The sequence below is a fragment of the Pimephales promelas genome, chromosome 11, assembly GCF_988280905.1.
Source record: "Pimephales promelas chromosome 11, fPimPro1.hap1.1, whole genome shotgun sequence".
In the NCBI taxonomy this organism is placed as follows: domain Eukaryota; kingdom Metazoa; phylum Chordata; class Actinopteri; order Cypriniformes; family Leuciscidae; genus Pimephales; species Pimephales promelas.
Genome location: NC_142779.1, coordinates 11401435 through 11424221, shown reverse-complemented (window position 1 = coordinate 11424221; position 22787 = coordinate 11401435). Strand labels below are relative to the sequence as shown.

Genomic DNA, 22787 nt, shown 5'->3' with positions numbered 1-22787 from the left:
AGAAAGGCCACAGAATATAGAAACAAGACCAGAGAGATTTTGGGTGAATATCACACGCTGGCGTGCGCTAAAAGCACAGGTTGGGCTTCTCACTGATGCCGCAGTCGCGACGATTCTACTAGACAGGTAAAGTTTGTCACGCTATTTGGAGAAATCCATTTAAAATCACTAGTAAAAGTTAATGCAAGCTACTTAGCAATGCTAGCCCTGGCACAAGTCATGCACCGCATAGACACGGTAAACATCTCAATTTGTCTAAAGTAGCCTTTTGTCCAAATGATAAATGGTATCACCCTGAAATATTCTAAAACCTTGTGTGTTCATGTGTTCATATTCTAAAACCTTGTGTGTTTATTATTACACAAATGCAACAAGCTACTTCTCCATTACATATGCAATTATTAACAAATCAATGTTACTTTTTATAGTCACTAATAACTTTGTTTAAATTTCAGCTGTGGGTGATTATGTATTCATGCTCATTCATATTCACCAGGTCTTCTGAGGCTAATTTGGCATGCGTTCAGGGTGCCAGGTGATAGACCGCCCCAGAGGAGGATCTTAAAACCTTAATAAATAAAACTATAAATGTTTTTAATAAAAAAAAAACTCAATTCATTTTCCAGTAATTGCATCTGGGTGCATTGCCAGACCTTTTGACAAACTGCTCTCGAAATCAATGCAAAGCGCTTGTGCTTTGTGTTCAAAGCAAAAAAGGGTTGAGCAGTGGACAAGATCTCTATTAGTCATCCTTCAGAACACTGATGATATTGATAACAGCTTAGTAGCCCATCAGCCTCATTACTGAGTCCCTTCCTGGAGATTCACAGGGGCTGGTTTCCTCCAGACTGTCAGTTTCCTCTGTCAGGAGGTGAGATAGGGCCAAGTGTCTAAGAGATTGGAAATCTACTCAGACCCTGACATCCCCTCTGTCTTAGTTTGTTTCCGTGGACCGAGGCAGGTGTGGGGTGTTAAGGGATGGGGTTCCCCAGGGCCAAGCACTGATGCCGTCTCTCAGATGTGACATTCCCCCAGAGTGCCTGGCGGCTTGACATACAGTGAAGGTCACAGAGAATCGATTAGTTCAGAAGCAGCACACACAGGGGACAGACAGTGCGGACAACACTCAGAGTTATCTGACGATTTATGTGTCTCACTGAAATGATGGCTTTAAGGGATGGTTCGTCCAAAAATTGCAACCATTTACTCACTACTCACCGTATCCCTTTAAATAAAATTACTTAATGTCACATTAGAACTGAACCACAAAAAAATAATATATATATGACACATCCTTTTTATTTAAAGAGGCCGCTCCAAAATGAGTTGCTCACGGACGGACATCAGAAAATGGTTAGAAAAGGGGCCTGTGGAGCTACAGTATATTAATGAGGAATTCAGACCCAAGCATTGCAGTTTCGCTTTATATAGATCACAAATGTATGACTTATATGTAAAAAGGAAAGATTTAAAAGCAAGATATGTACCCTTTAATGTTTTGTAAGGACTTAGTATCCACGAGTCTCTTTCCAGTCCAGTGCTTTGTAAAGCTGAGCCACAAGTACATGAAAAGCTTATGATATGACAAAATAGCTGTTTATCTATGAATACTAATTTCTGGCAAAATGTCAAATCTCTGGCGGAGCTTTAACACATTTTACAATAGAGGCTTAGAGGCTACAAAAATTTGTTTTATCATAGATGTGATGTATATAGTGGATAGCTAGGCTCCACTGGCCTTGTCCTCATAGATTTGAATTCCCTCATTACAGAGCACTTCTTGTTGACAAGGAATGTCAGACAATACCGACAATCTCTCTCTCTGGCTGTCTTACTATCACACCCATCTCTCTGCTTCCGTTTCATATTTAAAAGCAGAGGTCAATGACGATTTCTTGTCATTGAAAGAAGACTACCTCCCATGCCATTAGTTCAGCAGGCTGCTCAGTGCCTGTGGTCCCTCTGTTGGCTGACAAGCTCAGGACTTTGTTTCTCTGGCCAGTCATTTACAACAGCCCTCAAGTCCCTCTGCAGCTCAATGTTCTGGTCTGCAGCCATGCCAAGGTGCAAGTACAGAGCAGGGCCAATAGGAAAAAAACACAGGGAATAAGTGTCAGAAATGATGGATGTGAACACGGGGAAGAGGCATACAGTGGAAAACAATACAGCAAGCAATAGAATATGGGAAAATGTTTTACCATAGGAAAGGAAAAATCATAAGTGAGAGCTTTTTATTATTATTAATCTCTCATTTCTCGGTTTTAGAACAGATCCCGACTGTTCTCAGATTTTCCAAAATCCCAAAGTTATATCGAAAAAGTCAAAGATTTTAATACCATCTCAAACAAAATTGTTTTGTAATATAGATTATCCTCACCAAGAGGCCACTAGGGGGTGCAAGGGGGTCTGTAAAATATGAGGAAAATTGCATTAATATGCACTTATTAATTAAATACTATTAACATAAGAATAATAATAAAGAAATAATAACAATGGAATATGCACGTATTAATTAAATACTATTAACACATTCAAGAATAATAATAAAGAAATAATAACAATGGAATTCTATAGATTAAATACATTTAAATTTTAGAGTAAGAAGAAAACAAATCTGCATGATGTTAACAAACAAACAAACAAATAAATACATAAATTCCAGATAATACAACTTTTTAGTACAAGGCCTAATTATTATTATTGTAATATTAATAATTAAATGAATAAAATAAATCCAAAATTTTGGGATTTAGTGGATTTTATTCAAGAACATATTACAAAGGGAATAATATTACAAGTTTCTACTTTAAACAACCAAAAATTGGACCACATCTCTTCAATGAATAAATAAATAAATAAAAAATAGTAGCTGCTACAGTATGTGAAAAAATTCTCCCACTGTCACCAGAGATATAAATGTTCTGTGTAAATGTATCTTGTATAGTACACCTATGACCACACCCAGGAGCTTGATACACATATCAGCACATAGTATGATGTAGAACTGATGATAGCGGCTTCACTCAGAGTTATTCAATAAAGAAAGCAAGTCTCTTCAACTCCCTCCTCTTATGCAACATCATTTATCTTCACAATAAAATATGTTAAGCACCCAGCATCCTAGTGGGCATAAAGGCTGTACATATGTATCACGGTGTGTCTGTGTCTGCGTGTGGAGCCCTGTGGTGAAGCACACTTCTTCCTGCTTTATATTCCGATCAATTGCAGTCATGCAGTGGAGTAAAGGCGATCGATGGACGGCATGCATGGAAAAAACTGATACACCAAAGGATGCAGGGCTATGTTAACCAACAGAGAGAGAGAGAGAGAGAGAGAGAGAGAGAGAGAGAGAGAGAGAGAGAGAGAGAGAGAGAGAGAGAGAGAGAGAGAGAGAGAGAGAGAGAGAGAGAGAGAGAGAGAGAGAGAGAGAGAGAGAGAGAGAGAGAGAGAGGAAGGGAGGGAGGAAGGAAGTGCATTATATTCCTAATTGCTTTTAATAGGCTAAAAGCAACAAAAACACCACAGTGTGCGCAAAAATTACAAAATTACCAAGCAATGACTTGTCCCTTTTCCCATAATCCTGCACTGCTAATAGAAAGAGTTACTTTTTATTTATGTTGACAAACAGAATGATGCAGAACAGAAATGTTTTGATGCTATAAGACAAAAAGATAAAAAAGCTATAAGATAAAAAGAACCCTGTTCCCTTTGCATTTTCACAGCAGACTCAAATCTTTTTTCAAGTTGTGACGCGCCTCACAGAATGGAGAAAGGCTAGCATTTGTCCTTAGAAAAGTTACATTTTTGGAATAAGCTTTGAAATAACCGATCGTTTCGCATGATAAGATCCTTATTCATCGTTTGGTGTCGTTTAAAGACATTTGAAGCTGCATCTGAAACTGTTATTAACTGTCGTTTGGACCTCGGTTGGACCTGGTTCCCATTGAAGTCCATTATAAGGAGAAAAATCCTGGAATGTTTTCATCAAAAACCTTAATTTCTTTTCGACTGAGGAAAGAAAGACATGGACATCTTGGATGACATGGGGGTGAGTAAATTATCAGCAAAAGTTTTTTCAAAAGTGAACTAATCCTTTAATTGCAATTAATTGTGCAGCAGCCCTAATTATTCTAATGACTTATTATACATATTTTTCCAACTCTCAAATTGTATCTATATTAATTCACTAATCAATATTAGTGTGTCAAGTGGCAATGTTGCATGGAAACTGCAAACAACCTAAAGTAGCAAATAATTCTGATCATTATATACACTGTTCAGAATTGGTTTCTGTTATCATTCTGTTGCTGTCGGCTGTAAGTAAAACTATAACCCACCTGAGTCTGTTAGTTACGGTGATTTTATCATGTTTTGCGTCAATGCTGATAACATCTCTAGCCGTCATAAAATCACTGTAACGCAAAGCCTCTTGTGGCTTATTGCTTTAACATCACCCAGTGCCTAATGGCGTCTATCTCTGCACACACTCTCACTCACAATGGCTGCTGTGAGTCGGGTGTGTGCTGTGTACTGCTGCATTGCAGATGTTTGGAATGGGAGTCGAAGTCTCTGCTGTGACGGAGGACTTCAACACGCGCTGATTAAACTGACAAATGTCTTGCATGACGTGTGGAGCATCTGCACATCTGAAAAGAGAAAACTCTTATGTGAGGAGAATTAGCCACTGCTAATGGGATATTTTATAACATAAAAAGAGTCTTATGTTACTTTGGCTGGCATCTCAATAGCTCCAGCCATCAGCTCTTTGTGGCAGACAGTCTTATGTATCCAGCTGCTGTTGGACAAGAAAATGGATCTCTCTGTGCATTATGAAAACATCCTTTTTTTCAAAGTGCATCTCAAATGCCTGCTCTCTCTCTCTCTGTTTCTCTAACTCTCCAGAACTCAGAGCTGGCGTTCGTCCAGTCTAAACATAACCCCCTTTTCATATCACTCACTCTCTGTCCATTCATACATCCATGCCATGCTCTCCTGGCCCTGGTCCAGTTCTAACAGCATGTTCTGTCTTGATTAGCATTTGGGCTAAATATCCACAACTCCAGTCCCACAGCTAAAGAGCATTAGCCTCCTCAACAAACAGACAAGCCAGAGAGTGTATAAAGCATCCATCTATAGGTGCCAGGATGAAAGCAAAGCTGTTGGGACCTCAACCTTTCAGTCCTCTCTCACTCTTGCTCTCGCTCTCTCACTCTGTCCCAATTACAGTGTTTCTGTCTACTTTATCCGCTGGCTTTGTCACGCTTGGCTTTCATCATAATGCACAGAATTAGGCAACCTCTTATAAAAAAAGCTTGATAACATACATTTTTGCAAAGACAGAAATATGTAACCCCAGGTATAAATCGCTGCAGTTTCCGGGTAAATATATACAGTATAAGTGTGTTACAGGATTTAAAAAGTTGAACATACCTCCAAATAACATTTTTGCCTAGTTTTTTTTTTCCTCAGGATCTACCGCCAGCAGTCGATTTTGATATTATATGCATCAAACTGGCCGAAACTTAAAAAAAAAAAAAAAAAATCACAATAGATGTGAAGGACTATAATGCATTAAGAGCTCGCTCAAGTACTGAGCAGCTAAACCATTTAGTGCTTTGTAAGTAATCAGCAATATTTTAAAATGTATACAAAGTTTAATAGGGAGCCAATGGGTTGACAGAACTGGGCTAATATGGTCATACTTCCTGGTTCTGGTAAGAAGTCTAGCGGCAGCATTTTGGACCAGCAGTAGTTTATGTGTTAAACGTGCAGGGCAACCACCCAGTAGAGCATTACAATAATCTAGCTTTTATGTCATGAACGCATGAACTAATTGTTCTGCATGCATATGACGTAATTTTAGATATATTTTTTAAATGAAAAGGGACTGAGGAAGCCTCTTAAAGGAGACATATCATGCTAAATGCACTTTTTTAGCCCTTAAATGCATTTTGTTGTATATTTGGAGTGTTTATAAGTAATTTGAAATTATTCTATTCAGGTGTTTTGTTTATATCTTTATATTCTGTTTTAGTCATATTTTTCAACCTTTTCAGATTTTCTGTTCACAGTATTTGCAGTGGAACTGACAAATAAGGACATTGACTACTGGCCCAACACTTCGAGCAATCCGCCATTTTTATTTCTCGCTTCGATTTTGTAGTCCAAGCTCAATGATGCAGATGTTACGAGAGGGCAAGTCAAAATGTTCTATTGTTGGATGTAGTAGTGACCCAGATAGAGCACTTCAAAGATTCTTCAACAACCTCCGCCAGTATAAAGAAGGGTTTGCCGATCGACTTCGTCTGAAAGAGGGGTGAATTCCTTCTATCTTTGGAGACGACGAACAAAGCATTTCGATAAGCTGTAAATATCGTTAATGAAAATATATAAAAATTTTCTAAACGTATCATATTATCAATACACATTTTTAGTGGTAAGATTAGACCGTAGTCATTTATCTTGTTAGTGTGCTTGTTTTAACAAGGAAAAAATGTAAGGCATGTAAGGCTTGATGGACAAGTCTTCCGTTGTTGACATTTTGTTAATGTGTGATATAACGCGTGTATAATAGTATATCTCTAACCAAACTACAAAAATGGCCGAACGGAGTGGAGTTGAACCGAGTGTGAACTCAGCGACCTGGAGAGCGGGCGGGGTATGACACATCTCCTTTTTATTTAAAGAGGCCGCTCCAAAACGAGTTGCTCACAGACGCACATCAGAAAAGGGTTAGAAAAGGGGCCTGTGAAGCTATAATAATGAGGAATTCAGACCCAAGCATTGCAGTTTCGCTTTATATTGACCACAAATGTATGATTTATATGTAAAAAGGAATGATTTAAAAGCATGATATGTACCCTTTAAAGACTTCAAAATGCTGACCATTAGCACTATTATTGCGGGAAACTTTGTTGCATGCACAGTGTGTTTGGGATCATTGTCATGTTGGAAATTACACATTAGCTCTCCAAACAGATTGGCTATATTGTGTTCAGCAGATTCTTCAAGTATTGGGCCGACTTTCTCTCAACAATACCATGCCCTGCCGTGCTAAATGGCGCCACGCATACATTTGGTATTAAAACTTGCCAGTCATCTCCTACGAACTTGACACCATCCATTGATGGTTGTTAAATTTTGACTCCAATCCTTTACTGGTACACAAGCCCTCAATCTAGCCTCTTACAGCTGTTGTTGTACAGTTCAGGACGAAATTGGAGGTTGGAAGTCTCATCCATTTCTTTAGAAAGCTGTTTTGAGGCGGTCCCACATTCTAGTGATTTTCATCATCCTGTCAAAATGCTCACTAGTCTTCCTTGACCAGCCATAGCACTTTACATTCTACATGCTAGTGGTCGTATAGTCATGGTTTCCCATGAGACTAAGTACAAATTAGAATAAATGCACATTCTCACACACCAATATGCTGTTTGTTGAGCTGACTAAGCAATCCTGGACACAGAATGGTGTCCGAATTCAGAGAAATTCTGGACCTCAGGCCCCTTGCCCTTAAACCTAAATGCGTAATTCATCTCCTCCCTGAAAGAGGATGACATCACCTTTCATTTGAAGAGCACAGTGAGTGGTGCTTGTGACTAATGCTGAGATTCTGTTGTGATAGACACAGTAGTAAGTGGAGAGCAAACCAAACTGAACACCTCTGAAAGAAAATGCCCTTTCTCTGGAGTATGATGTGTGCTCTCTAAATGTCACACAATGTACTCTATGCACACAGAGACAGGTGGCACTGCAAATTATTCACTTTGTGAGGGAGCTTTTAAAGGGGGAACAATCCTGATAATTAAACCACAGATTGCTGGATAAAGTGCATTGAGAACATCAAATATTCTCTACTTTCCACCAAACAGTTAATCAAGACAACACATTAGAATAGTGAATTGTATGTCAGCTGTAATTTCACTCTCCCAAAAAGATAATTTTCCTTGTTAAGAGTCAATATAATGTCACATTAATTTGTTTGTGCCCCCAGGATAGCATTGTTTTTATGCCCAATGCAATTTAACACTTTATTTTGATAGTCCCTCAATAGTAACTTTGCAACTACATCAACTTATTCTAATTAACCGAACCATAACACCTAACCCTATATCATTTACCCAAACCTAACATTTATTTTAAATAGATTTTTTTTTTTTTTAGGAAAACAATGCATCCTTGCTGCATCAAAGCTTTCAACTCTTTCATTTTAGAATTTTAAAAAAGTAGCCAAATTTTCCTATTATTGACCTAAACCGTAGTGTGTGTGTGTTCACAAATATGAGTGACTCATATATTTTTTATTTATTATAATTTCGTAAAACCTTACACTTGTTCACTCACAATGCGTTGATGAGCAATCATTCAAAGTTCAATCTCACCATAATGACTCATGAGTTCTCAGAAATCCTGTCAATATTTTAGCTTAATTTACTGGAATCTCTCACTAAATTGATAAACTAAATTGATTATTCAGACAAACGCCTAGTTAGGGGTGAAAATTCACTTATTTCCAAACTTTGAGGTTGAGACTTACTCTCAAACAAACAGTCTACACAAAATGCCTCTACGATTACTAATGCATCTTAAATTCACAGTAATGTATAATATTGGTTCAAGAGTGTTTGAACACAACCATTCGAAACTGGGTAAGTGTCCAGACATTTCTGTGATGTTTATTTGAGGATCAACATTTAAGGGAGTTTTAAACAGATTGATCCATTGTGAGTTTTCTCTCCAGAGAAATACACAGTATAAGACTCTCCTTTATCAGGCTAAAATACATCAGTGTCAGTAGCTGTGCAAAAGCCAAAATCCATCCTATAATCTGCTAAAAAATCCTCTTGCGTCACACATGGAACAGCTACGAGATGACGCTGCACAGAACAGCATATCAGTTGTGGCCCCTCTCCACCCATCTATCTCTTCCTGCTCTCAGCACAAAGCATATCTCACTGCGATTTAGGACAAAATACAGTGGCCTGTCACCATTCATAACAGGCAACACCCATAAGGATTCTTTCAACACACGTTCACAATGACTTTCACCTTCCCGAAAGCATCATCAAAAATGACAGACAAATCTGTCTGTTTGAGCACATATCCTTCCAGAGGGCTATAAGCTCTGGGTTGAGCCATCAGAGGACTTTATTAGTCTGGGAACGCATAGAAATGTACACAGAATCATGCAGCTAGTGTTTATTACAACCATGCGTGGGAAGAATGACTGCTGTGAATGTGTCCGACATGTGAGACTTCTGCGGACGTCAGCCAGGGGCACATGATGAAATCATCCTAACAAATTTGAGAGGAAACTGAGTTTCATTTCATCACCTCCACAGTTCTTTCTGAATCCCCTCATGATTGTGTTGGCTGTCTTCGCATGAGAGCAATAGCGTGAATTTCTTAATTAAGCTCAAGAGAAAGTTATTGCTTTTGGGACAAGTACTGCTCTGTACTTACTGCTATTACCTCAGTCTCTCAACGTATGTGATATTGGAAGAAGGAAAAATGAGAGAGAAAATAAGAGAATGTGTTTTATGTTCACACTCTATTCATTTCAGTTTCTAACAGGTTGTGTAAGCACAAGGACTGTCGTTCTTTCTGACGGTAAATTGGGACAGGGATTCTCGGGCTTTTCTGATTTGGGATAGGAGTGGTCCTTGCAATCTGGGAGGAAAAATCTCTGCTGTTGAAGGAAAACCGTTGCCTCCCAATGCGTAAAAAAACATTGGGAAACAACATCCATGCAATTGAAGTGCATTCTGGGATGCATTCTCGGATGAGCAGTAGAGGGAGGGCTCATGAGCTCAAAGGATTCTGTTTTTCTCAGAAAAGCGCCAATCCAATAACGGGCCTGCAGTAAAATATCACGATTCTCTATCAGATGGAAATTAAGATTTTCATCTAAAAAACAGTTTAATATCTCTCTGCTTTGATGCCCTTCCCTATACAAATTCAAGATAAATCTGGATTCACTGAAAAATAAAATGGAGTGCAATGAAATAAAGGTGATAGATCAAAAATAAATCCTAAAATAAATACAAAGTAGGTCAGTTGTTCTATCCTGCACCAGCAAAACACCACTGATGGTCTTATTTCGGAGGATTCAATTGGTTTACTCACTGCTAAACTACACACATGTGATTTTCTGACTTGTTTTCGAAATAATGTCCACATCACAATACAAAGTATAGTAAAAATACTACTTTGTGGTATATTTCAAGTTTTCTGAATTCACATTTCATGTTATAACTTACGTGAGGAAAATAATGAATGTTCATTCAAACATTAAAGGGTTAGTTCACCCAAAAATGAAAATTAAGTCATTAATTACTCACCCCCATGCTGTACCAACCCCGTAAGACCTTCGTTCGTCTTCGGAACACAAATGAAGATATTTTTGATTAAATTTGAGAGCTGTATAACTACCACATTGGCTCCTAAGGGACTGCCTCTTGACGGCCCAGAAAGTCAATGAAGAAAATGTTTAAATATCCCAAGTGACTACCGTGGCTCAACTATATGTTTATCAAGCGACGCGAATACTTTTTGTGCGAAAAAACAAACAAAAATAACGAGTTTATTCGACTATTTCTTTTCTTCCTTGTAGGCCAGAACGAGACTTCCTTATAGATTTCCACGACGCATGCGCGAGATTTGCGATCTGCGTACACCAGCTTACACCACTTCAGATCGCAATTCTCGCGCATGCGTCGTGGAAATCTATAAGGAAGTCTCGTTCTGGCCTACAAGGAAGAAAAAAATAGTCGAATAAACTCGTTATTTTTGTTTGTTTTTTCGCAAAAAAAGTATTCGCGTCGCTTGATAAACATATAGTTGAGCCACGGTAGTCACTTGGGATATTTAAACATTTTCTTCATTGACTTTTTGGGCCGTCAAGAGGCAGTCCCTTAGGAGCCAATGTGGTAGTTATACAGCTCTCAAATTTAATCAAAAATATCTTCATTTGTGTTCCGAAGACGAACGAAGGTCTTACGGGGTTGGTAAAGCATGGGGGTGAGTAATTAATGACTTAATTTTCATTTTTGGGTGAACTAACCCTTTAACAAATTTTTTCCAAGTCAAGAGGCATTTTAGGGTTGATGCTACAGTATGTACAATGCCATTGTATTTATACCGACAAACTGTAAAGCGCAATAATTTAATTTTTATTGAATAAGATTTGAGAGCCATGGCAGAGTGAAAGATTTTCAGCATTTCTTTAACACTTATACCGTTCCTGCACACAAAATTATACACAGTACCATTTAAAAGGTCCAGAATGAAAGCCATTACAGTGATATTTTATGACCTGACAGTCATACAATGGCATTAACAATATCAGACGAAAGAACTCCATTCTATGGCAGTGTTAAATCTGCTTATCACAAGGTTAATCACAATACAGATGTTATCAAGACCCTTCATTATGTTCATTTTCTCATGAAAAATGAGATAACATACAAAAGTGCTAAAAGTGCTAAAGTACAAAAGTGAGGTAACAAAAGGCAAGTGCTAAATATCTCTGCAAACGTCCTCTTCCTCTAAATGTAAAAACCCATTTAACAACTACAAACAATCTCAAGCATGAGCTGCTTCATTCTTGATAACCCTGAGATGAAATCATTTTTTTTTTTCGATTACATTTTCTTTCTACTCTCATTCTGTGTGAGAGACTGTGGATAGAGGCTGACAACTCTCATGCTTTCTAAGTTTCATGATGCCTGATTCTTGCGTGAGGGAAACAGAATCCTTGTGGCTTAACCAATGGCTTGATTACACAGAATTATGAATCAGAAAATGTGATTAAAATAGATCAAAATCAAAACTTAATTAGTCAGAAGTTCTTAAATTAGTCAGTTCAAACTTAAATTCAAAATTCAAAGTTCAAACTTAAATTCAAAGTTCAAAGTTCAAACTTAAATTAGGAGCTAAAAGCTAAAAGTACACCTATCCTTCCCAAACATTATGGAAAGAAAAAAAATAAATAAATAAACATGCATCCTAAATAAAGATAAATGCTTCAAGTAATGGCAAGGAGTTTGTCGGCATCGGTTCACTTTATTCATGCTGTCTAATCTACTAGTTATGACAAGGGAGCCTATGTTTCTATGTGTCACACTGGCAAAGGACAGCAGTCACCAAATAATAAAAGAACAAAGGCACCTAGGAAGCAGAGACCTGAAACAGGACATGGCTGGCGGGGAATTGGGAACGACAGCTGTGTACCATCACTTCCTGCCAACATGCCTTAATAAAGATGTTCAGTGAGCCTAAAGTTCTTCTGGAAACAAATCATTTGTCGTGTTCTCGTTATGCAGTATTTATCCACCATTTGGAGGAAGACTTGACAGGGTCTCCCATCACTCAATGATCACATTGACTTGTCTCACTGAAGGGTCACATAACTAACTTTTCCCAAGCACCCTCCGAACTCAGTGTCCAGTCTCATTCTCAACCTCTAAACATGTAGGACACAGACAGACAGACAGACACACACATACACACTCACACACTGTGCTTCCATTTTTCATGACAGTGGTATTCAAATGGCGGACCACATCCATTCGGCCGTGGGAGATAATTGTGTCATTTTACCGTTTAAACAGATTAAAGCGATTTCAGTTCACACCACAAGTGCTCAGGGTTGTTTACGGCAATGACCTTTCAGCACTATGTCCTATAATATTTGTATCTAGAGCCAACGTTAATTCAAGCTCACTCTCTATTATGATATGAAAGCACAGCAGTGCTCTAATAATTCACTAAAAAAAGGCTTAACAACATGTTTTTGTGGTTCGGTTCCATTCACTATCCTTCCAACATGCAGTGGGGCATAAAAAAGTCAAATTGACTGTTTCTCGGTGTTATTTACACAGCTGTTATTGATTTTGTCACATTTGTGGTGTCAGGATGAGTTTGTTTCGAAAATGATCAGTTGGTTCAGTTGATTATAACCCTTCATGTACCAAGTGTTAGTGTATACCATTTCCTATTATGCTGCAAAGTTTACTTTGATAAACATGAAGAAATAACTTTGACCAATCAATCAAAAGTCCCCACATCCAAAGTGTACATGATGACAGATGAAGACATTTAGGTAAAATAATGAAGTAAATTAAATTTAATGACAGTTCAGAAATGGCTGCTGCCTTTTTTCTTATAAATAAAAAATATAAATGTATTATTAGTATTCTTTTTTCCCTACTAATTTTTTTTTGTGTTTGGGAGAAATGACGGTGGGTTGCGTCAGCTCTCTTCTGCAGCTTTTCTTCATGGTGGTGCTGGGATGATTTAGGTGCAGGAGATACTGAGAGTTGTATTTCTAAAGAAAGCCCATAGGGAACTCTAGAGCGCATGCCTGTCTTTGTACCAGCTGGCAGTTCAGGGCTCAGAGAACAAAACAGGGCTAAAGAGAGCAGAGCTGCGCCTAGAATCATAACAAGCAGTCAATAACCATTATAAGCTGATAACAGTCCATATGTCCTCTGTGACAGATGTCTTTTTTGAACAGGGAGTCATAGAGAGACACAACAGGAGCACAGAGTGCTGTAACAAATATAATGTGTCCAAGGAGATTGGGAACCAAATGGACACCAGTATATTGTGGTGTGACTTTGTTAACTGTAGGTCAAATAGAAAGACCAGCTTAAAGCCCTTAAAATAAACTGTTCAACAAAGTTGAATTCTACATAAGTTCTGCACATTTCTGCTACAGTAGTATTTTTGAGGGTTTGTTTTTTAAGAAACTGATGTGATTAAATGTTAAATAGAGAGTAAAAACAGTTTATTATGCAACAGGTAAAGCATGACACATCACTGAATCTCTCTTTTTTTCTGTCTAACTAATAATGGAAAATATATTTTGTATTACTATATAAAACTCAGTTTTGGCCAAACTGTTCCTTTAATTATTTAAAGTGTTATGAACCCCCTAATTTTTAAAACAATTATAATTCAAGTTAACACAACAATTTCATCCATTGATGATCACATATTTGAAAGTTTAAACCTAAAGAAAATAATCCAAATATTTCAGAAATTGTTATCTTTCTCATTACAATTAAAATGAGCACGCTTTCCAACTACTAAAAATACGTTTAAGTGTTTCAAAATGCTGTGCAGGCTTCACTTCTCTAGCACAGCAGAGCCTTACACATGCAACACGAAAGAACACATTAGAACACACACGAATGCAGACAGATTAAAATGGTATAGCAAAAATGAAGAGTGACACAGAGACAGAGACTATAATTCAAAGCATTCTCACCCCAAGGCATCACCTTTTGACCATGCTTCAATATTTGACGCTTTAGGCGCCCTTTAGCGTCAGTTAAATGTTAAACCTAACATCCTGTTAAACCTACCCGCGTCAGTTATGACGCGGGTAGGTTTAGGTCTGGGGTAGGGGTAGGGTTACACGTGATCCTAGGGCGTCATCTAACTGACGCTAAAGGGCACCTAAAGCCTCAGATATTGAAGCATGGTCAATGCTTCCCAAGGCGTCAGTTAGGTGACATGGGCTGATTATACTTAACTTATTTCTGTATACAATTAACTATGCAAAAATAGGAGCCAATTGAGCCAGAGAACGCCAAATGAGAGGATGAAAAAAAAAAAAAAAGTACACACACACACACACACACACACACTCAGAGCCATCTCAAATGTGCACAAACCCAGCATACCCTTTAAAGTTTAAACCATCTTCTCCCCTGGGGATTTAAGCTATTTATTTTCCCAGCATTCCTATCATCAAATCTCTTTGTGAGCAAAGCCTGAGAAAAATTACCTCTAAATAATTCCAATGGTCTGCCGTAGAAAGGTTAATGAAGCAATTAAAAGTCTCTTTGCAGAATTAAGAGGAAAGAGAAATCAAAAGTGATCAAACAGAAGTCAGCAGACTCCACTTCCTGGTGCCGTATCAGGCCACAGGTACAAATTTATGCCTACTGTGTAGGGACATGAAATGTTTGCTGCGTGGTGAGTTCTGTGACATCAGAGATGTTTGGCACGTATCTAATCTAATGAACATCCTTACATGAACATCCATTTTTAAGCAATGTTTACGTTTATAACATGATTTTGGCTGAAAAAATTGGATGAAATCCAGTGGCGGCTGGTGAAAAATGTGTTGATTTCTTGAACGTAATGGCCAATCAGAAGCATTTAAAGCTACACTGTGTAACTATTTTAGTTTATTTTTTTAGCTAAAAACACTTAGTTCTTTCAAAAATATTTGTACTCATTAATGTATATTTTCTTCGCTCAAGTAATAAAGTATTCTCGTGAGTGAATAATATGCCATTGAAAATACATACGGGTAAGGGGTTCTAATGTCGGTCGCCATGTTGCCCCTCCATCTTGAAAGTACATTAGCCAAAGAGGGACATACCCATTAATTCAACCTTCGCCTTTCGTGTTTACGTTTGAGTTAACACTCATGGACGAGGCCAAACTGGAAGCCATGTTAATCTTGAACTACATTGGCCACCGTAGGAGTTAAAACGAAATCGAAATTGAGAGGAACAGAAACTAATATTCGCTGGATGGTCATATACCTTTTCACCGCTAGATGTGGGTAAAAATCACACAGTGTAGCTTTAAGATAGACTCCCCTCCCCTCATCCAAATGCAGCCTTATTTAAGGCTTTTTTCACACTGGCAGTTTAGTTCGGAACGGGGCGCGGTTCGCATGAAAAATCGCTAATGTGAACACTGTCATGGGACCCTGGTGCGCACTGGGGTACCGAACCCGAGACTACCTGGAGGAGGTGGTCTGAGTTTGGTTGCTTCCGAACCGTGCTGCGGTTCGCGTGAATGTGAGAGCAACATGGATTCGGGCGTGCACTTGTTCAGGAAGTAAAATATCCTGCGCATGCGTTTTAGCTTATTGTGATGTATTCAGTTAAATAAAACACTTGTAAGGGATAATAGTGTTGATGATTTACCTTGGATACTGGCGAGAGTGAGCCTGCAGTGTATTCGTGCATTGCGCGTTGAATCAGAGCAACACATTTGGAAATCCACTGTCTCCTCAGAAGAGTTCATTTGCAAGCAGCAGAAGTCCACCTTTTGTGACACACACGCACAGTAAACCTGTATTGTTCACTCAACTGCTCAAAATAGCAGCAAATTAATTCAAAAAACACAATATTTACCCACGTTCTGCTTTCTATCATGCGCCGCACACGTTTGCGATGGCGTAAGATGGACGCAAACGCACCAGGGTTTGATAGAAACAAGTTGAGTGTGAAACCAGACCAACGCTGCGGGGGGCGCCGGGAACAAACGTGCTCAGGCTCGGATCGCAGCAAACGAGCCTAGTGTAAAAGGCCCGTGCAGGCAGGGTCAAGAATCAGCAGACAGGGCAATGGAGAATACAGAGTGGGAATCCAAGAAACAGGCAGAGGTCAGGGCAAAAAGCAAAAATCAGAGTCCAAGAACAATCCAAATTCCAACACAGAAAAAAGCTCGGAAATGCAAACAACAGAAAAACAAGACTTCACAATAAGTGAGTGTGAACACCAGGTATTTATGGTGTGTACTAAACCATCTAATGAGAAACAGGCGAATGAGATGAGTGCTGATGAGTCCAGGCAGTGAGTTATGGGAAATGTAGTTTGTGAGTGAAACATGATCATCTGGTGTGGAGTGCCCTCTGGTGAATCTCAGGGGTTCTCCAGCTGGTGATCGTTATCATTTATCGCAATAGTTTCTTATCGTCCAGCAAAATTTGTTATCGTGACAGGCCTAGTTCAACATAAATGCATAAATGTCTAAATAAGGGATAATTCAATTTTTAAAATGGGAATATAATTTTGTTGACTTAAATCTGACTGCCCATTCTCGAGTGCCACGAGAGGGCGCTCCACTCTGTTATGTCATCCCTGTACTGTTCATGCACACACCCTGGACTGATTATTCTCTCACCTGTTTCCATTGATCACTCTCACACCTGCTTCTAGTTCCACACTCAGCTCCACACACATTAAAACCCCACTCACACTATCACCCACTGGCGAAGTCTTGTTTCACCGTTGTATATCTCAGAGCGTTTCCTAGTTTTTCGAGTCAGTTATTCTAGTCTGTTATCCTAGACTAGTCTGTTTCTGTCTGTGTATTCGACCCTCGATGAACCTGTTCCTCGATCGTCTGCCGCCTGCCTCTGTCTTCTCGCCTGTTTTCTGATTCTGAGAATTGTCTCCAATGCTGTGTTTGCAGTCTGTGACCCTTGCCTGTCTGACTACCCTGTAATGAACTCATGCTGTGTCTGGTTGTATAATGACACCATTGTGATGTTCTTTTTATTTTCAATATGACTGTAAACTTTTAAGCAAAGCCTATTGCAGATGCAACATCATTGGCTGTTATCAGATTGTATAATAAACAATAGCTAAGATTATTTGTTGGCTGTCTACACTGTAAAAATTGTAAAATTACTGTATATCCCATGTTAATAATTACATTACTTTCAGTAATGTCACAAATGGACTTGTCTTGTATCTAACTGCACTCTCAGATAAAATACAGAACTTTACTTTGAGTCTTTTTACAGTTTTTACAATTGCACTGTACAAAAAAAGTTTTTTATGCAAGTTTACAATATAAAAACAGAATTAATACTGTAAAGAAAACAATATCATACTGTATTTTTGTGGTGGATGTGTACAATGGAGGCGCCCAACATGCAATGCAGCACGAAGAGATTATGCTGTAGGTTTTTTGTATGTTTTATCATGTGTTGCTGAAATATTTTTGGTCACTTTTAGCAGTTTGTGGTGTTTGTTTATATTGGATTTTTCTTCTTTTTTTTTTGGAGCGTCACCATTGTTGTGTTTTGAATGTCGAGCATTGATGTCTGGGCATCATTAGGTGACACTTACTAAAAATCTTGTGTTGCAAGATGATGTCATAGCAGTTGCTTAACTGTTGTGAATGATCCATTTAACGGTTATGAATTTTAAATAAGTTATTGGATAATCTTCATGTGTAAGCTTTGCTAAAATAAAATCTTCACAGTCTTGTGAATAGTTTTTTCTAACTTAAAATCAGCCTTTAACTTATTAGTGTGTTGATTTAACAAACTTTTTCATTTGTCACATTTCTGACTTGAGTAGAATATAATTTTATAATATGAATATACAAGGTTCAAAATGCCAAGCAAATGGATAACCAATCGCAATTATGGTTACTTAAAACAATTACAGTAAACTATTGCATTTCTTACAGTGGCATTGTTAAAGACAGCTTTATAATGTGAATTCACAGTAAAACAAGGGCAGTATATCACTGTGATGTCAGCATGATTCTGGTGTTGATTTACAGTAATTTGATTTGCAGCTTCCATTGATTTCACAGTAAATTTCTCTGACTACAGTAATTACTGGACATTTTCACATTGTAGGATTGTGGTGAGTGATGACAACTGCTATCAGTCCTTCAGTAAGTTTGTGTCCTTGAAAGATGCATCTGAATGATGTAGATATGTTTGCCATATGCAAATGTGTGCTGCGAGACTTAAAATACTTATTTTCAAGCAGTTGCTGATGCTATGCAGTTTTTGTACTCACAACAGAGAACTGAGAAGTGCCTACATATGTTCATGGCAAGAGAAAGATGGGGATGTGTAACAACATAGCGTCCACAAGACCCAGTTCTGGATATACTGTTCATCTCTGCTAACCCACTAATCTTTTATTGGCTACGTTCGCAGGCAAGATGGCTGCCAGAGGCCACCCGATAATCCTGAGAGTGCAAACACAGCAGGATAAACTGCAGTGTTGCGTGTGCAAAAAACAAACAAACACACAGAGTGTTAAAGACCATCCTAATCGTCAGATCGTGCCAGATCCTACCAGATCCTAATGAAAAAAAAAAAAACAACAACAACTAAAGATTGCGTAATAATGTAGTACAACCTCACTTAAACTGACTAATGGAGTTAAGGCTCGGATATTAAACTCTTTGATCTAGAGCTATTAATCTGATGGTGTATTATGTTAGATTAGGTTTACAAGCCCCATATTCCATATCTGTCACTTTAAATGGATGGAGTACAACAAATGGCGTTTAACCCTGAGAAAATGCTGACTGTTATGCTCAGGAGGTCAAACTAAATTTTATATGAGCTTTTTTGTTTTCCATCTATTTTAAATGAGGTTCGTGCAACCCTGTTACTAAGATTTTCATACAGTTTAATAACAATGCAAAGCTTGACAAATACAGATAACACTTAAATTAAATTATGTTATTTATTTGTCTTTTCATCATGCTTTAGGTTTAAAGGGTGTTACTTCTATCTATCTATCTATCTATCTATCTATCTATCTATCTATCTATCTATCTATCTATCTATCTATCTATCTATCTATCTATCTATCTATCTATCTATCTATCTATCTATCTATCTATCTATCTATCTATCTATCTTTCTATCTATCTATCTATCTATCTATCTATCTATCTATCTATCTATCTATCTATCTATCTATCTTCCATCTATCTATCTTCCATCTATCTATCTTCCATCTATCTATCTTCCATCTATCTATCATCCATCCATCCATCCATCCATCCATCCATCCATCCATCCATCCATCCATCCATCCATCCATCCATCCATCCATCCATCCATCCATCCATCCATCCATCCATCCATCCATCTATCTATCTATAAACGTTGCCTCATATTAATAGGATAGCATCTTGCTGTTGATGGAGATTTGTGGGATGCACATCCAGGGCACAAAGCTCCTGTTCAATCACATCCCAAAGATGTTCTATTGGGTTGAGATCTGGTGACTGTGGGGACCATTTTAGTACAGTGAACTCATTGTCATGTTCAGGAAACCAATTTGAAATGATTCGAGCTTTGTGACATGGTGCATTATCCTGCTGGAAGTAGCCATCAGAGGATGGGTACATGGTGGCCAGAAAGGGATGGACATGGTCAGAAACTATACTCAGGTAGGCCGTGGCATTTAAACAATGCCCAATATGCACTAATGGGCCTAAAAAGTGCCAAGAAAACATCCCCCACACCATTACACCACCAGCCTGCACAGTGGTAACAAGGCATGATGGATCCATGTTCTCATTCTGTTTACGAAAAATTCTTACTCTACCATCTGAATGTCTCAACAGAAATCGAGATTCATCAGACCAGGCAACATTTTTCCAGTCTTCAACTGTCCAATTTTGGTGTGCTCTTGCAAATTGTAGCCTATTTTTCCTATTTGTAGTGGAGATGAGTGGTATCTCGGTGGGGTCTTCTGCTGTTGTAGCCCATCTGCCACAGGGTTGTGCATGTTTGGCTTCACAAATGCTTTGCTGCATATCTCGGTTGTAACGAGTGGTTATTTCAGTCAAAGCTGCTCTTCTGTCAGCTTGAATCAGTCGGTCCATTCTCCTCTGACCTCTAGCATCAACAAGGCATTTTCGCCCACAGGACTGCCACTGGATGTTTTTCCCTTTTCACACCATTCTTTGTAAATCCTAGAAATGTTTGTGCGTGAAAATCCCATTAACTGAGCAGATTGTGAAATACTTAGACCAACCCGTCTGGCACCAACAACCATGCCACGCTCAAAATTGCTTAAATCAGCTTTCTTTCCCATTCTGACATTCAGTTTGGAGTTCTGGAGATTGTCTTGACCAGGGCTACACCCCTAAATGCATTGAAGCAACTGCCATGTGATTGGTTGATTTAGATAATTGCATTAATGAGAACTTGAACAGGTGTTCTTAAATAATCCTAGGTGAGTGTGTATATATATATATATATATATATATATATATGGGACATCAAGTAATGGGACAAGTATACTCTACTCATGGAAAGTGCCAAATTCATTATTCATCTCTGTTTCTCAAAGTATTTTCTAACCCTAGAGTAGCTTTTGGCCCTCTTTCTTTACTCTGTTTTCACACATTCTCTTCTTCTCTTTCATGAGCTTAAAGCAGCTCTCACTTCCAAACCTTCTTGATGCCTGACAGACATGTGAGGGGCTTTGAACGTTAGGTGCATGTTTCCATTCTTCCTCCGTGCATTGGTTATGGATGAATGGCTCCTGCGTGAGATGAGCCTCTCTGTTCTGCGGGCTCCACAGGAGGGAACGGCAAATTGAATCAAGGCAAATCTGCTACTGTCAGATCCACATAAGCACAGCAGATTTTCAACCCTGAGGCCCCTAGTTAATAGTATAGCTATTGATTTTCTTGAGTGGAATAAACAGAAAGGGAGAGAACATGTCGTGTGCGTGTGTGTGCACGGGTATTAAGATGAGGCAGAAGGTGTGGCAGAGATTAGTGTGCAAGAAAATGTCTTTAACCTGCCAAGTGACTAACCCATACTCTAAAAGTGCACCCAAACCCTTCCAGACCATCTCAATCTCTCAGTATACTCAGATTCCCGTCCATCCATCTCCTTCACTCTCTGACCTCAAAATGTCATGCCTGGTATCAAGCTCTCCCTCTCTCATGCTGGGGAACCGAGAAGAGAGAGAGAGGGGAGAATGAGCATGGCTGCAGCATTAATTAGTGATTGCAAAGATGATGTGAGAAAAATCAGCACTCCATTTATAGACGTGAGTGTGTGACATCTGTGCGTTTCATTCTCCATGTTGAAAGAATAATGTCTCGTGTGAGTCAGATGAGGAAGTGTGAGGTAAAGAGAGGACAGGGGGAGCAGTTAAAGACAAGGGTGATGGAAGTCACTGTTCTCAGAGTGACGCCCATGATGAGAGATACTCCCGACACTGAAACTAAGAATCTGTTTTGCTCTCGATCACTGTTCATGTTGCAAAAAGAAAACAAAATAAATTTTGGATGGTGCGACTGACCAATCAGAACCAAGTATTCCACAGAGCCAGATAATATGTTATGTTATATGTTGTAGTGTTGTGTTAAGATGTGTTTTCAGAGAATATATATTGCCTAGCCTTAAGAATATTTAGGCAATTTTCCAGGTAAAAAACACAAAAATGCTAAATGTTTTTACTTTTAGACAATGGACAGGGAGTGAGAGTGAGAGAGTGTGTCGGGTCACTTCTGAGGCTGAGAAGTGTCAGTCTTTGATGATCTATGCTGCAGAAAATCAAATGCATATATACATAGAGGCTCATGCAAAAACAAAGACCCCAAACAATATTTTCAAATTCATTCAGCACATGTACCATATTTTCAACTGGGTCTCATGAGAAAAGTCATGATGGTGAAATTGCAAGAAATCATACAAGTTGGCTCATACAAAAATGTATGACCCGAATTCAAACTGAACACATAGCACTCTTTACTCTCTCACTCAACTGCATTCACACCAGTTTTCTAATGGTCATGTTTAATTCGTTAATCATTGTCTTACAGCAAAACAATGATTGTAATAAGCATGGATAATTCCATTGTCCAGTCATTGATATTTCTCCATGCTACAAACATGTCCACTTTTTATCCTTTTTTGTGTATGTGTCTGCACTGCTTTGTTTAGAATGAAACATCACTTTTAAATACTTAATTTTGTTGCTATATGCGTTGTATCTACAAGATTGAATTGTTAGACATGCTTGAGTTGGTAATTATGATTATGGTATTCAACAAGTACAAATGCCCTTGCTTGTACAAAGATGTTTACAAATATGACGGCACTGCAGTTTAATATGTTGACTCATATTCGCACATCAACAAAACATGGACGTTAACTCCATTTGTAACAGCCCATTTGTTATCGTCTAGAAGAGGCAGCATACTTATCGCTCTTTGAGTATTACATTATTTTGGGGTGACAG

General features: G+C 38.5%; 1 protein-coding gene across 3 annotated transcripts in view; it reads right to left on the bottom strand.

The window, feature by feature from the left end:
* The window catches only part of nrg3a (neuregulin 3a), a 290770-nt gene that overhangs the window by 101218 nt on the left and 166765 nt on the right, over window positions 1-22787 (bottom strand). The window lies entirely within an intron of this gene.